At 38.8% G+C, this 14,147-nt stretch overlaps 2 long non-coding RNA genes across 2 annotated transcripts; both read right to left on the bottom strand.

Annotated features, from left to right (window-relative positions):
* Window positions 1-1,279: 1,279 nt before the first annotated feature.
* LOC124382470 lies at window positions 1,280-3,231 on the bottom strand. The gene is made up of 6 exons (XR_006925038.1): window positions 3,118-3,231; window positions 2,735-2,858; window positions 2,558-2,639; window positions 2,345-2,443; window positions 1,733-1,824; window positions 1,280-1,467 (listed from the first exon to the last, which is right to left on the bottom strand). It is a non-coding gene; the product is annotated as an uncharacterized LOC124382470 (long non-coding RNA).
* A 1,537-nt stretch (window positions 3,232-4,768) lies between these two features.
* On the bottom strand, window positions 4,769-6,845 carry LOC124382468. The gene is made up of 4 exons (XR_006925037.1): window positions 6,786-6,845; window positions 5,953-6,018; window positions 4,992-5,103; window positions 4,769-4,880 (listed from the first exon to the last, which is right to left on the bottom strand). It is a non-coding gene; the product is annotated as an uncharacterized LOC124382468 (long non-coding RNA).
* Between the last annotated feature and the right edge of the window lie 7,302 nt (window positions 6,846-14,147).

Genomic DNA, 14,147 nt, shown 5'->3' with positions numbered 1-14,147 from the left:
TTTCATATTCAAACACTCATAAAACATTTTTCTTTATAGGTTTGCTCAATCTTTCAAATTATTCTTATTTACCTTGTCCCAGTCTATGACTCTGTTATTTTTCAACTCATTTTACTCATTTATGGGGATCCGGGACCCCATAAAGTATCAGGACCCTCCATGGCAAGTTAAAAATAGACTTAGAGGAGTACCAAAGATTATTTTAGTAAAAATAAGTGGAATACACAATTTACCTTTTTTATATTATTTATATATTATTTATTTATTTATTTTCTCACCATCGCTGCTGATGTTCTAAGATTATTCTAACGCACTTGTTTTCACGCCTGGTCTCAACAACGGCCTTCGATTCAATAGTAGACTTACTTGACTATGACGTTTCATTGGTGGATTAAAAGATTGTTGCACCAATCAGGATGCTACGTCACAGAGATGGTGACGCGACTCTACATGAGCTCCTGTAGTGTTTCTCTGTAGAAACACACACCGGTTAGAGGCGAGCGCCCCTGCTGGACTTTTGTTCGTAAGCTTTCCAGTCTATTGATCATTGCTGTTTGTTTCTCCACCTCTTCACCTGGCATCCGTATCAGATCTCGAATCGCCCATTTATCATTCCTTTCAGAAAATATACACAAAGTGCAGGTCACAAAGTCATTCGATTGTGAACACCACATCAGCTTAGATAACGCCTCGTAAAAGTCCACCGCCAAATCTTTCAATCGGACTGATTTGAATCGAATGACAGGATCGCGGTACCTGCACAGCAACATCGAGAACACGAGCACCAGGAAAACAGCGAGTGTGCACCTTACCTTTGTCTCCGTAGCGCGGACATGCCGGACGATGGAATCTCCAAGAATCACAGTATGACGTTGCTCAGAGATTCTCGGTCGAGATCTTGAAGGCTGGTGGTGGAGAGTCCTCGACCGGGCTTGGCTCGTGTCTTCGCTGCTGCAGCATCCAGGGTCCGTGGTGCACCGGTGCCGGAGTGAACGATACCTGGGCGGGCGTTGTGCGCTGGGCCTGGGCAGAGAAACACGCGGAGTTGAGGTGCTGGGGCGTTAGATTCAACCCGGGAATTTACCTGGGACAAGTGAGCGTCTGCCCGGGATGTTTCCAGCGCCGCTTTCCGCTCTCGCAGCTGGGCATCGAACGAGTTCTCACCTGTGCTCAAAGGCAGACACACAGCCGGCATAGTGCTTATAATAGCAGATAGAGTTAAGATACAGAGATGTGATAAAGTGAGAGGAATGAATATAGTCAACACTAGTGATAGTCGAGTTAACTAACTACAGGCACAAGACAGGAAGACAAAAACAATTTAGGATTATTAAAAGAGGAAAAAAGGAGAGATAAATAGTAAAGTTTGTTTAAAAACACAGTCAAACACAGGAAGCTACGTCACAGGAAGCCTGCAAGCAGAGAGTCTCCTTTCCACGTCATGACCTGCCCCCATCCTGCTGCCACCTAAAAAGATAAATAACTAACAACAATCTGCACTTACTTTATCTTTAATAAGAGTTTACAGTAAATACATTTACAAATAAATACATAAATACAATATGAAAATAAATCATAATAAATTGGCAATTCACACAACAAACAAATTAAATACATTTTTCAGTACACACACACACACACACACACACACACACACACACACATTTAAATCGCTATCTCTCTAATCACACTTAATTCCTCCAGGATTAATTACAGGTTGGTGACCTCTAACCTCTCGTGTGGTGCTGATGTTCCTCCTCAGAAGTCCGTCTGCTGTCTGAAGTCTCAGCTCCACCCTCTTCAGGTCATCAGACTTCATCAGGGCTGTCAATTAAACACAACCTATGTTTATCTACACTTATGATACCAGGACGAGAAAAAACCCCTCTGAAGATGTTCTTCTTAAAGGCAACATTTGTGCTGGTTTAGAAATAAAACTGCATCAAGTCTACCAACCAACACACTGCTTTTTACACCACAAACACAAACACTTTTCTCTTTTCTGATCAGACGAGCTGCCATTTGAGTTCACTGACAATGTTCTTATTCTAACAAATGAAATTGATCACAGTATGATTTTAACCCATATTGATTATTGCACATTTTAAAAGCCCTCTGTAACAACCAGCCAAAATATGCCGAGCTAGCGATTAGATCAGACATAAACAATAGTATTTCAAATCAATTTTCAAGCGAAATGATTTCATAAAATAACTATGCTGTCACTTTTACTCAGCTCTTCTATTATTATTACTCAAGTAATAAAAAATCTACTGCCCACTGGATCCTGTTTGGTCCAGATCTTCTAGTGGAGTCTAAATCTAGTGTGCAGCCAACAGCTCACCTGCTCAGTAATGAAGTTGTTCCCATCCACGGTTTCAGGAAGAAAATCAGCCCAGCTCAGTTTAGAGTCCCTCCATAAGGCCTCCACTTCCTTTTGGCTCTAAAGTGAAGAAAAACACAGCAATGACTTGAACACAAAAGAACCTTTTTTAACTAGTATGACAAAACACTTTCCTTTTTTCAGTCATGTTCTATAGAAGATCTCACAGCTCACCATTTGTTTGCAGAGAAGGTGCAATATTTTTGCAAATAATATGCCGGCTCTTGCCACAGGAAGTAGTGGTTTGCTAAATTCACTGGAATTCACAAGAAATCAACAATTAAAAACAAACACCAACTTCCTTTCCAGCAAAAAATGTATATGTAAAGTCTCAAATGTAACTGTAAATACATTAATAATTCTCTCAAAGAGATTCCTCCTTCGAAGCACAGGATTAACGAGCTCCGCTATGTACTGCCATACATAAGGAATGTCAATCGCCATATCATCTGCTATCTCGAGGGTTTCTGAGAACCTGTGTAAACAAGGATAGGTAAGAAAATGGGGAAAAGAGAGCAAAAAAACACAGACAAAAGTCTTATTAAAGGATTCTGATTCTCTTATAAAATTCTCTGAAAATGACCAAATGTAAAAGCAAGCGTTTTCATAATAATGTTACAATAACCCCATTGGGTGTAAATATGTCATCAAGCTGTGGACATCTCATGACGCAGACAGTAGTGTCTCTGGCGCCAGTGGGAGACGGAGCTGTGTGGTGCAGGAATGTCACTCACCCTTTAAAAAACTGAGATGTGGAGAGGATCCCAGCCTGCAGCAGCTGATGGAACAGATGACCCATGTGGTCACGTGTGATCTGGTTTCGCTCCAGCGTGGTCTCCACACCCACCGAACAAAAACGCAGCATCTCGCCTGGTCCAGTTCCTCCACGCAATGCGAGACCTCCTGCACGAACCCACCACGATTATGTGCAGTAACAAGATAATAACCGATGTGTATTCAACTAAATGTGATCATAAGACACTGCATGAGATCATTACTTTGTAATCATTTATGTAGAAACTCCTCAATAATGGATTTAGAGCGTTTCTCCATTTCCTCCTCTGATAGCGCAGCTTGTTTGTAGTCGAGTCTGGCACTGCGTCCAGTTTTACTGAAACACAAGAGACATGATGTGTCATGACTAAAATGCTCATGCATTAAACTGAATTAAGTTTCAAGAACAACACCTACAATCACAACCTGCTTTGAATTTTTTCACAACATGAACACAGGAGAGCTGAAAAGAACACAGACTACATTCACTACAGACTCACCTGATGCTCGGATGTGGCTCTAGCGCTAGTTTCTCCATCGCAGCCGTTCTTCCAGTTCAGCTCGTCCCCGAAATTCTGTCCCAAATAAATCTTATCATCTGCTGGTAACTACACACAAACACAATTCAGTTCAAATAACAATGCTTCTTATAAACCTGGTAAAAAGTGTCAATTTACTATAAGCGCATTATATAAGCCTGAATTTTACAAATATTTTTATTTTGAACATAAATAAGCGCACCTGTTTATAAGCTGCAGGTGTCTACAAATGTACTTTACACAGGCTTTAACGAAAGACACGTTACACGTAACGGTGAAATATGTTGTGCTTCTATTAGGAGCAGACTATTTTTGAAAAGACAGACACTGCATATTTCCGGTATTACTGCGTGTGTGGAGACCGAGGATTATGTCCTTTTATTTTCTGATGCTCATTTCTAAGTGTCTTTGACTAACCCATAACGCTGTTGCAAACAAAAATAAAAAGCAGGAGTTTTGGAAATGTCTGTGCTTATATGATTTCTGTTGTAACTGGAGTTAGAGCTCTCCTTCACCCAGACTCAACACACTACAACGGCTTGTATCTAAACAGTAGCCTACCAAGTAAGTCATTGTTCACTGTCTTCCTCCTTCCTTTCACAGCTACAGTGGTACTTTGACCCACGAGTGCATTAATGTACAGCCCGAGGTATGAGCGGTCACAATTTTCCACCACTTGGTCCAGTTGCTGGGATTTGAGGTGGAAAGTGTGAGGATAATCAGAATTAGGAAAACAGATTGCACACATGAGTAAAAATAGTGGAAAAGGGAAATGGTAATACAGGTAAATATAAGGAGGAAGGCTGGTGAGCTATTAGCCAGAAGAATCTGATTCCTCTGAATGCGTGTGACTGTTACCTGCAGAGGCATAGGACGGAAAAGACATTTCCCACTGGCAGAGTGGGCTGACTCCTGCCAGCTTCTGATATGATCTCCTCCGTGATGTCCTTGTTGTCCTGGTTAGGATCTCGGACAACGATCTTAATGGGAAATAAATAGCACATGATCAGAGATAAATAGGTTCATTACTCAGTAAATAAACCAGTACTGAAACAAAGAGTAAGCACACGCAGTTTTCCTCTTCCTCTTGGTAGATGGATGTTGCTGCAGTGGAGGGACCATTGGGAATGGAGTCTGGTTGTACACGGCCTGATCATTATAGTAGAACATCCCTGCAGCAGACACTAATAAGATCAGTATCAGTTTCAATTAAAGAGCAACATGTGAGGATCATAACATCCTACAAGAAAACCAGGCTTTTTGTAAGGATGACTGGAAAGGCATGATGAACTTACCATTTGTTGGGGTAGTAGGTTCAGGGAGTAGAGTGTAGCATGTATTGAATCCTGTGGGATGGACTGAGTACTGCTGAGGAGGCACCACATGTACTGGAGCACTGTAATAATACTGTTACACAAACAACATATCGTTTAGCATAAAATCACAAAATGCTAAAGCTATTTGAAGGTTAACGTAAACAGTATTTGAAACTTGCAGCTATAAAAGGATACACAGGGACAAATTCAAAGCACCAGGGTACACATGACCCTGACCTTTCCCACAACTACATCGAACAACCTCCAAGTCTCTACCTTGTCCCTGTGTGCCTCATTACATATAGCACAGTTAGGTATGGTAATGTAGGTGAAGTAATGTGGGTGAGAGAAACTCAGGCAATGCAGGAGGGAAAGACAGGACAGAGTGAGGGAGGAAGTGCAGGCCAGACAGGGTGGGATTTTAAAGTCAGGCTAGGAAAGGTAGGTAGAACGATTTCCTGATTAGCACACATTAGCATACAGATATCATTTTGGTCCAAACTCGGTAATGATTTTGTTTAAATAGAGTTCATAGAGTAAGTAGTTTAATTGATTTGTACAATTCTGATATACTTCATGAATAACCTTCACTCTGTTTAATCAAATCAGAGCCGTGGCCTTTTAGAATGGTTGCCAGTTGCGCTCATACTCCTCTATATGGACATTTTGATAATCTGATTTTAGTAGTCAGTTATGTTTTATAGATCGTTCTGAACCATAATCAGGTCCCCAATAATATCACAGATTGGATACCACTTTTCATTCATTCCTCTTCGTTTAGTTCCCTTAAAGACAGAGTAAGTGTTCAAGGAGTTTACAAAATGAGCCGTTTGGCTGGCGTAAGTAAAATCTAAATGAACAGTGTGTTTAGGTGATGAGGACGTGATGGGCTTTAGTTTATTCTGTGTGAAAAACAGTGTGTGTTTGAACTGTACATTACCAGCATTTGTTCTTCTGGAGAACTCGCAGTCATGTTCACCACCACAGGAACGTAGGTCACCCAATACTGTTGATTAGAACAACATGAAAATGTCTGTCACTACATTTGACATCATATTTAATGTTCTCTCTGATATTTACATCTCAGCTGCTTTCAGCTTCCTGTGTTTTGTAAAGAAAATTTGTTCATAACTACATTGTCTTGTTAATGAGTGTGTGGTGAAATAAAAGCATTTATTCTTTTTTCCTTTAAAAACAAACAAACATTGATATCTGATCGAATATAAAATATAGGTGCTGTCTGGGTCACATTATAAATGAAACACAAACAGTAAGAATAATTACGTCTGGTCTTCCTGCACATAAAAGTCTTTATTTAAACACTTCTTTATCATACAGTACTGTTTAATCTTAACTTCATTTTAAAAAGTGTTCGATGTCCAGTTGGTGGCAGTAATGTTCTACTAAACTTTAGCTCCCTCTAGCGGTATCACGATGAATTACACTGTACTACACTTTTAAAGGGAATTTTACATCAAATGTTGCTTTTTTTTAATAAGCCAAGTTATAAACAAACATTATCGAATTAACCACTTCGAATTACAAATACCACAAATCCCCAAATTCTACACAACTATAGAGTCAAATGTTGTTAAAACGTATCATGTGACAAAAAAAATTTAAATGTTACTAAATCACGGATCTCTGGAAACCCAGACATTATTACACTATTTATAACTTTTAGAATAGACTTTAAAAACTGGACCAATATAAAGTTTGTTTACAAACTTTTACTAAACTTAGTTTATTTATATGATCATCACTATTCATTACCTCTGTCTTTGTCCCGCTTTTCTTCTTCTACATTTTTTCTTCTTTTTATTTAATTTGTATTGTTTTCCAGCACAGTAATGTGATGAATGTAAATACTGTTATGTTTGCATCATTATGCTATAAAACACATATTATACCATTACACTGCAAACACACCCACATGCAGCACGAGAGTGCCCTCTAATGGCTATCAGATATTATAACATTAATGCAATGTTACCAATGTCACTATGACCATTATCAATTTAGGGGCTTCAGGAAAGTCTTCAAATTTAACAAAACAATACCACAGACTTAAAATACACTGTATAGAAAGAATACAAAACCAAGAACAACACACATTTTGGAAAGAACAAGAAACATTTCTTTGTATCATTGTCTGAATCATTTTTAGTAGATTTATAATGAAATGTCAATATAATCTCACCTTCTTTAAGAAGTCTGTAGGCGAAGGCATGAGCTTAATGAAAGTCTCCTCACTGTTCACATAAAGCTACATAAACCCTACAGAGAGACTGCAGGAGTTCATGTCTTATAGACTGTTTCTCTGTAGACTACAGTCTGACCTGTTTACAGCAGCGACGCATTGTAGGATTGAAGGATGAACCACTGTAAACACGAAGAAGACGCACTGTGGGCGTGTCTCCGTTTATTCAGGTCTGTGTCTTTCTGGTTTGAAGGTCGTATCTACTGCGATAGCAACACCTCCAGAAACTCCATGCCTGAGGAGCTAGAAGCTAGAAGCTAACCCGGTGTTATATTCTACATCAGGGGTCACCAACGTGGTGCACCAGTTCGCCCAAGGACCACATGAGTCGCCGCGTGCCTTTTCTAAAAATAGCTGTATCCCACCTTGTTAAATCATTGTTGATAATTATTGTGAGAAATCATTAACATGATCAGTTTCTTCACATAGATCAGGGGTGTCAAACTCAGTGTCAAATCCGGCCCGCGAGATGATTTTATAAAGAGCTATTATTATTGATATTAATGTCTCGGCAAAATGAAGCGCTGATAACACAAACTACAGATCCCATAATGCAGCGCTTCAGCTGCCTTACCGAACGCTAGACTACCTGGGAACTCCTCTGTCTGTGTGCTCATATCACGTGTAAAAGTATTCTTCACGATGTGAGGAGGCAGACAGGGGTTCTCTGGAACAGCTGGAGTAGAGAGATGTTTAATAAATGGAGCAATCTCAGTGGTGAGGGAGAAGAGCTGAAATTGACGATACTGTCGGCGGAGAACGCTCCTAAGAGCTGTCCCACGTCGGTGAGATGGAGCTGAATAAAAGAAACCAACAGAGATACGATGTAAAAGGGTGAAATCACAATGACTAAATATAAAAATGTATATGTTTATGTAGGGACAAAATTAACAAGATTATAAATTAGGGGTCACCAACCTTTTTGACACCGAGAGCTACTTCTTGGGTACCGACTAATGTGAAGGGCTACCAGTTTGATACACACTTTTGAGATAAAAAATGTGCTCAGTTTACCTTTAATTATGTTATTATTAATAATTAATGATATTTATCTATATCAGGGTGTCAAACTTAATTGCACAGGGGGCCAAAACTCAAAGCCCACTTTAGGTTGCGGGCCGAACAGGATAAACATTTATTGAACACACTAAAACAATGTTTTTTGAACATAAATATTAATAAAAACAGACAGGAAAATTATTCCAGAACAAATAAAATTTAACTTTAAATAACCTAAAATATTTTGCTCTCCATAAAAATATATCATCAAAAACATCATTCTGAGAAACCAAGAGCAATTGGAGAAACATGAAGCTCAGCTGAGGGCACTTTGGGTTCTGACTATGAGAAACAGCAGAAACAGAAAGCTGAACCTCTACAAGCCCAAAGAGTCGCAGAAAATCTCTGAGGAAACAAAGATTCTTAGGTGAGGGAAGAGAAATGAGGATGGAAACCCGAGAGTGACTGGAGGAAGCTGTACAGCTGTTCAGCAATATGACTTCAGCACTAGAGAAAGAAAACCAGAGAAAGAAATAGAGGAGATCAAGCTGGACATGTCCTACATATAATAAAGTACAAAAATATCAGTGATTATTGAAACTGAATATTTCTAATTCCTTCAAAATAAATAAATATTTTAAATATAGTGTGTGTTTGTTTTTATTATTAAATTATTATTGTACATCATTTAAATTTAACTAAGAATTAAAATCCACATGATAAAATGTTGGGAAAACGGGACAAAAGTAAATGATAATAAAATAAAGGTTCTGTTTAAACCCAATTTTACATGAACAGAAGTTAAAGTAATAAAATAAACAGTTATTGAACAGTATTCACAGCATCAGTTTAAATATTAAATCACAATAACACAGAGATTAAATCAGTTTACAATACATGAGTTCTTCATGGGTTCATCTGATCACACAATACTATAAAGTTTAGTTCCAATGCAGCCTCATAACATCATAGTTCAAGTATAACTTTTGACAACTGCAGTTAGTAGAAAAACATCAGAAATAACTATTTATTATATTAATTTTAATAATTTAGTCCATTCAGTTTGGTCAATTCAGTTAGAAAAGATTCGGTTTGATGATTTCGACACCTTAGATTCAGTTCAAGTGACTCGGTTCAAGAGTTCAGTTCGGTCACTTCTATTCAAAACAATGAGGTCGACCGAGATTGAATCCATAGATAGTTTAAGAAATTTCCTTTCAGCAGTCTCTCAAAAAGAAACCAGCAGGTGGTCAGAATGTTTCTACTCTGTTCCTGGGTTAGTTTCAGGGTTCACCTCAGTCAGCTTCATCTGGTCATTTATGATTCTACAACATTCATATAGTCACTGGGTCAACTTCCGGATTATGTGTAATCTTCCTCTGTAATCTGTACATGCGCAGAGTGTGTGTGTGTGTGTGTGTGTGTGTGTGTGTGTGTGTGTGTGTGTGTGAGAGAGATAGAGAGAGAGAGAGAGAGAAGAAAGTGAGTGACATGATGATGTCACAGGCAGAGGGCGGGCATCTAGGTGTGATGTCACAGTGTGACACGTCTATATAATTCAAAGCGTGCTTTTGTTTCTCATTTGTGAATTTAGCAATTGTAAGTAAAGAGACACTAAAATTGACAACCACCAAACAAACAAACAGCAGCAAGAAGCAGCAGCGATTAGCAGCAACTAAAAAAACATTACAAATTCTCTTCTATTGAACATTTCTTTATACAGGTACCTGGTAAGTCGTCTAAATAATTATGGCAGAATATTGTAGATTATTTAGTAGAAGACTCGAAAAGTACAAAGTCATTATTTAGCGACATTAGCATGGGTAACTAGCCGCTAGCTAAGCTTAGCTTTTATAGTTTAACTTTTTATATTAATCCAACAAATGTACCTAATAATTAGTATAGAATCTATTAGATACAATGAAGTAGCTTAATTTAACCTATTTATCCCATATTTTAATCAAACTCATGTAACCTGTTTACTCCAAGTATAATTAACATAATATACTAATAAATAGAGTAGAATAGGGTCAGACTGGGACTACAATTTTAATAATCCTTGCAGCCGTGGCATGTTTTATCTGTTGTGGAATTCCTTGTCATTGTTTAGACAATACGTACAGCTCCCAGTGTATAAAATTACAGGTGAAGAGTCTTCTACAGAAAACATCTCCACAGATATGGATCAAAACATCTATGTGGATTTGGATGGAGGGATTATGGCCCTAGTCAATGAGAAAAAATGACTGTAACAAACGTTTCCTTATAACTAAAAGCACTAAACCCTTTCTACGCTTTAATTCTGATTCTTTGATTATATCGTATATAAATCATGTTGTTGTTGTGTGTATTTTATGCTGTGTGCAGGAACATGGCAGCTGGTGAACATAGGAGGTGTCTGCATCAACGCTGCATCAAGCGCATCAAGCATGTGCTGAGGGGTATCGCTTCAACTTTGACACCTTAGAGGTCCCTGCTATGCTTGTTTCCTTGTTCTTTTCAAAAGCATTGCCTGTGGTGCCTGGAGCAGCCACCTGTCCTTTAAGTCAACTGTGCCATCATCTTCCGTAAATGGTTCAGGTTTCCTCCAGAAAAGGATGAATTCGTTTGGAAAACTGATGCGGACCGGTTCAGACCGGTGATGGACATTCTGCACCACGCTGACATGTTCTCCCCAGATGGAATGTGGATAGATTCCATCCAGAACTCTGTCTATGATCTTCCTGCAGGACTTCAGCTGATCACCCGTATCTTTCATGTGCGTAGGGCTATTACCCTTGCCCAATCCTTTGGAGTTCCTGCCCGCTCGCTGGTTGCTCCGAGCACTCACAGTTTTCTGTTCACGGAATTCGTCATGCAAAGCACCTTTGTAACGTACTACACCATCACCTTCTGTGGCTATGTTCTATGGACAACTGAACCAGCGAAACATCGTGATTGGAATTGTCGTCCTATCCTATGTCGCAAATTTCAAACACATAGAAAAGACTCAATGATATTATCATTGAGACACGGTCGTCGGTTGAGGTTACAGGATGCGGTGTGGTCTTCACTGCAGTCTCACCATTCTATATCTACTCCCCTGCCGCACTGGATCAGACGGAGTCTGATTTGCCTTGGCGCTCAAAAGCTTTTTTTCAGATGCCAGCAAAAAGAGCTTAAACTGCTCAGTCATATTTGATCAAACATGTCAAGTAATACATAATTTAAATCTGTAAATGGTCTACTTTCATTTGTGTATGCTCACTATATCAACAAAATGTTGTATTTTTTTTAAATGAATAAAATAATCAGGGTGCGCCGTCTGTCGCCTTTGTTTGCGTGATCTTCGTTTAGAAACACGTCATTAAAAAGTGGTGAAACTCGGCCAACATCTGACACACGGAAATAAAAAAATATATCTTTAGACAGCTTAAAGTATGTAGTTTTAGAATAAGTCGGTGAAATAAAAAACATATGTTTCCAATGAATATAAATCATGTGAAACCAAGTAGAAGCACAGACTTTCCACCTCAGGTCATTATCTTATAATGAGCTGTGACGGCGCCCCGCTATTCACAGGTAAAATAGTTTGTTGAGTCACACACACACACACACACACACACACACACACACACACACACACACACACACACACACGCCCCCCGGACAGTGGCATTAAACAATGCGATTCCACTGAGATTATTACACCTTCAGCTGCGTTTGAAAGATGACACACTACACCGGTGAGGAATCTCTTCAGATGGTTTTGGACAGTGATGAAGACAGGGCGTAAATTTCATTTAACAGTAGGGAGGACAATAAATATAAAATTTCTCATGAGCAATTTTTGAAGGGGGACACAAATAATACAGTCAAATTGTACTTACAGTATAAAGAAATGCCCCCACAGTGAAAAACTTTGTTTCTATCATTATTATTGTAGCACGGAGACTGCGTCAATCACAATAATAATTCAAACTGCTTTACATAAATAAAGTAAAACTATCATAAAAAAATAATCACAACAATAAAAACAAGAAATAAAAAAAATGTTTAACATTTTATTTACAAATTCATTAAGACACTTAAGAACAGAATAGAAAATGATTATACAAAAAATACAGTGGGGTCAGTTGGGATGTAGCACAGTGATCATTTAGTAAATACACAGATAAACAATATGCTAATTGTGTGTTAATGTTAACATTATACCAAGTCGTCCCAAATAAAACACTGCATGTGAAACGGCTTTGGTGTGTTAGTGTCAGTGCACTATGCTACAAGCTATTGTAAACAAGCTAACTTTCACTAGATAAGTGATATCTTAATCTCTAATAGAGCAGATTCATGGAAAATTACATCCGAAATCAGCATTTTTACTGCAACTAATTTATGAATGAGTCTGCATCAACTACAAACAAAGAGAATCGCTTTATTTAAGGTGAATAAAATCCTTTAGTTAATGGAGTTGAACATTAATTGAGGCACAGACACACACCTGACTCGTGTGTGTAGAGAAGGTGAGATGAACTGGGAAAGCAGACAGTGGGTCAAACCACTGTGAGGAAGGGGAGGTGGGGAACTCAACTGTTTCTAAATGCTAAATTTAAAAGTTTCTAAATTTACCTTTTCATCCGAAGAAGATTGTGATTCCGATGAGGATCGTTTGCATTTTGAAGAGCGAATCGACCCATTCGAGGACTTTCCAGCAAGTTGCTACGATGAGTAAGTTATTAAGTCTGATTCTGATCATATAAAACTCAAATTGTTTGTAGACATCTCTGCCTAGCTTTTGTCAGCATTGCCTGTTTGAAATTGTATGCCTAAATATTGTTGACGTTCTACAACAGGGTGGCCAACCATCATGAGCATGCGGCTCTTTGGCTGGTTTCATGCGGCTCTTACGTTCATATCGAAGTTTGTGTTTGTTTGTTTTAATGTGCGTGTTAAAATACGGTATTTTAAGACTTAAATGAGCTTGCCCCTACTGGGAAACTTTGCGGTATATCAGACCTAAAAATTTCGGCTGAAATAACTAAATCACCGAAACAACACGGCAGAAACACAATTGTAATGACGCCATTAAAACATCGCAGCCAGCACACGATTATCTGGATAAGAGCAACATGTCTGCGGTGTGCGAAGAGCGATTTGCAAAACATGCAATGCTGAAATTTCAAGAGGGGGTGTATCTGCAAAGAGTTTCTTCATGTCGGGTTTAATTTATCACCTGAAATCCAAACATCACGATTGCCATTCTAAATATGAGAAGAACACGGCGCAGAAAAGTAAAGTCAATCCGAGCATGTGCACTCCGTCTGTAGCGGACGTTTTTGAAAAGGCAGGAAAGTTTTCCAGTGATGGTGCCAAGGCAAAAGGCATAACACAAAAAATTATGGATTTCATTGCCCTTTGAATTGAATTTTCATTTCGGTTCAGCTTTCTCATGTGGCCCCTTGTAAAAATTAATTGCCCACCTGTTAGATTTTTATCATGCCCAAACGAAACTTAATTCGTGGAGAGGTTTTCCATACGATCTGCGATACCCGTAGGCCTTTCTGATCAGGGAAGAATCACACCGCACACAGCAAATGCTTCCTCTTCAGTTTACTGCAGGCGGCAGAACGTTTATATACACATACAAAGAAAAGAAACCTGACCTAGCTGTTTCCTGTTTAGACAAGAGGATATACTAGCTGGCGATGTGTGAGTCCAGATAAGGACTCCCTGTTTACCTTAAAGACTAACATCGTAAATATTCTATAGACACTGAGCAGACAAAGGAATGTGTGTGAAACAGTGTGAAAACCATCCTAACACTAACAATGGCCACTTTAAATCATTTATGATTTAGCATCACACACCAAAACATAGGATGGTCATCCTGGGAACAG

The sequence above is a fragment of the Silurus meridionalis genome, unplaced genomic scaffold (genome assembly GCF_014805685.1).
Source record: "Silurus meridionalis isolate SWU-2019-XX unplaced genomic scaffold, ASM1480568v1 Scaffold423, whole genome shotgun sequence".
Classification (NCBI taxonomy): domain Eukaryota; kingdom Metazoa; phylum Chordata; class Actinopteri; order Siluriformes; family Siluridae; genus Silurus; species Silurus meridionalis.
This window is presented reverse-complemented; position numbering and strand designations above follow the sequence as displayed.